At 48.9% G+C, this 2,806-nt stretch overlaps 1 long non-coding RNA gene across 1 annotated transcript in view; it reads right to left on the minus strand.

The window, feature by feature from the left end:
- LOC109313168 overlaps positions 1–2,314 on the minus strand; it is a 13,308-nt gene extending 10,994 nt beyond the window's left edge. The window contains exon 1 of the long non-coding RNA XR_002101976.1: positions 2,276–2,314. This is a non-coding gene — a long non-coding RNA (uncharacterized LOC109313168). The remainder of the gene's footprint in view (positions 1–2,275) is intronic.
- Between the last annotated feature and the right edge of the window lie 492 nt (positions 2,315–2,806).

Here is a 2,806-nt window from a genome sequence, read left to right on the forward strand (position 1 = left end):
TCCAACCCCTCCAGAATCTCCCTAACTAAATCCTCGCTAACCCGTGGCCCAGGTGTGCCTCCCCCGGGGCCCGAGGGGGGCCCAGCAGGGAGGTGGCTGTTTTGGTCCCTACTTAGGAAGACAGAGGCAAAGAAATCGTTAAACATGTTAGCTTTGCACTCCATGCGCCCCAGCATTGCAGCACTCACGAGCCCCTGCTATCTAGAGATATGTAGAAAAAACATTTAAAGCTGTCTATGTCTGAATCTTTCTGAATCTCTCCAAATTGATTTGGAGGTTTCCAATTCGATTTGGAGAGGTTAAAGGGTCCTTGGTGTCATCCGTGAATTTGACTAGTGAGCTCTTCACCCCCACATCCGAATCACTGATAAAGATGTTGAAAAGCACTGAACCAAGCACACCCCCCTGAGGGACATCACTGGCCACCTCTCACCAAGATGACACAGATAATGTTCATTAGAGCTCTCTGGGTCCTACCCCACAGCCAGCTTCCTACCCACCTGTTGAGCACTTAAGCCCACAATCCTCCAATTTTTCCTATGAGAACATCATGGGATACCAGATCAAAGGCCTTTTGAAAGTCCAGTGTGACAGGTCACCTTCCCTGGCACCATCTTTTTCATCATCCGCACCTCATGTGGGGGACCCTTGGGGCCTGTTTTGTAATTCTTCAGTCCCGCCCTAATCTTGTCTGCCACACCTTGCTGGAATCTTATTTTTTTGAGCGGGAGACTGCCTATTCTGGGTATGTTGGGGTCTCGCCTATTATGACTTAACCCTTGTGTCCTCTAGCTAGGCCTCCATGTTCAAACCCATTAAACAGGGTTGGACTCCGAGGGTCTAGCTTTTCCTGCTCCCTTATAGAGCACAGCACTCCCTGGCCCCAAGGCACGGGAGCCAGACCCCCACAACCAGTGGAGCAAGGGCCCAAGACCCAGGTACAACCCGAACCCGCCCCAGTTGGTCCAAACAAAAAACCCCCCAAAAGATAGACCACAACCACACTCCGGTGCACCAGGCCTCCCTGGTCTTTTTAAAATAGTCCTTCCAATACCGGGGTTCATATCCCCCGGAAGCTGCGCCCTTACTGGTGCCGGTGTCCGCTCCAAAAAACTGCACCCTCACTGACACCGGTGTCTGTGCCCCCAAAGTCTGCGCCCTCACTGGCACTGGGGTCTGTACCCCCCAAAACTGCACCCTCCTTGGCACTGGGTTCTATGCCCCCAAAACTGCGCCCTCCCTGGCACTGGGTACCCACTCTGAAAAGGGTCCTGAAAATGAGGCCTCCTCTGACCCCTAATAGCCTCTCCCAAGCCACCGGTCTTGTTCAATAATAAAAAAAATAAAAAATAAAAACCGTCACCAACCAATATGATCAAGCAAAGCAGCAGGTCAGCTTACAATTCGCAGGGTTCGTGCCTCAGCTCTCTTCTGTTGGCTACAGTCCTTGCTGTGGTGCGGCTGGCATCTTCCCACGGCTTCCATAGTTCCCACCTTTGGACTGTTCACCCAGCTTCCCTATGGTGCTCTCAGAGGCACTTCTTCCCCTTCAGCTGCTGTCCCCCCACTGCCATTTCACCCAGGGTTTTTATAGTCCTGCCTCTTCCAGTCAGCTGACTAGCCATCCCAGTTCAGCACTTCACTCCTTCCTCACCAGTCCTCCGAGCCCAGAAGGTTCTGGCCCTATAGGGGTACACCTTTCTCCTCGTGACAGGGTTTGGGTTCCCTGTCACATCCAGGTATACAATGTCTACCTCCTCTCTCTTATCCAGGTGGTAAGATACCTGGTTGTAGAAGGAGATGAGATTGGTAAAACAAGACCTGCCATGCTGACGTCATTATGAATCCTACCTTTTGTGAGCGTATCACACATAGACTCCTTGATGAATTTTTCCAGAATTTTCCCTGGAATAAAAGTTAGGCTAATTGGCCTATAGTTACCCGGGTCCTCTCTCCTTCCCTTCTTGAAGACGAGCACAACATTGGCCCCATTCCAGTCTTCAGGGACCTTCCCCAGTCGCCACAAGTTTTGGAAGAGTTTTGCCAGAGGTCCCGTGATGACTTCAGCCAGCATCTTCAGCACTCTTGGATAAAGTTCATCTGGTCCTGCTGACTTATAAATGTCTAACTTTTCTAACTGATCATGCACCAGTTCAACATTGACAGTAGGAACGCGGTCATTCCCACCATGTCCATTCTGAACCATATCCAGTATGCTTTTCCCCTTAGCCAGTGAAATACTGAAGCAAAGTAATCATTCAGGAGTTCAGCTTACTTGTGTGCGGGCCTCCAGGCATGTTTCAGTCAATGTTTCCCTGTTCCCTAGCAATCTTAGTTTAAGGCCCTATGTAAAAGATGGGCCATCCTGGCTGAAAACAGGGACTTACCCCTCTGCATTAGGTGGATGCCATCTCTTCCCAGGAGTCCTCTCTCCCTGAAATTGCACTGTGGTCAAAGAAATTGAAGCCCACCAGAGTCATCGGTTCACTTCTTTGACACATCCTTCCCTCCTAGGTCTGTGGCCTGCAACCAGGAGCACGGAGGAAAAGATGATGAAATCAGATGGGATAGAAATGTTTTTAAATGACTAAGGCATATACTTCAATGTGACAGCATGCATCAAGCTTATGTTAAACATTATAACATAGTTACATTATAACACATTAGCCATTCAGCATTGAATCCTTGGGGCTTGATTCTCCATTATCATATATTGTTCACAGGGTTAAGTAAGGGTAAAAACACTATCAGTACAAGAATTGTGTATTTATCTTTTGTGGATGTAAATGAATATTTGTGATGAGAG

This window comes from Crocodylus porosus, unplaced genomic scaffold, assembly GCF_001723895.1.
Source record: "Crocodylus porosus isolate Cpor-Errol unplaced genomic scaffold, CroPor_comp1, whole genome shotgun sequence".
NCBI classification, from domain to species: Eukaryota; Metazoa; Chordata; order Crocodylia; family Crocodylidae; genus Crocodylus; species Crocodylus porosus.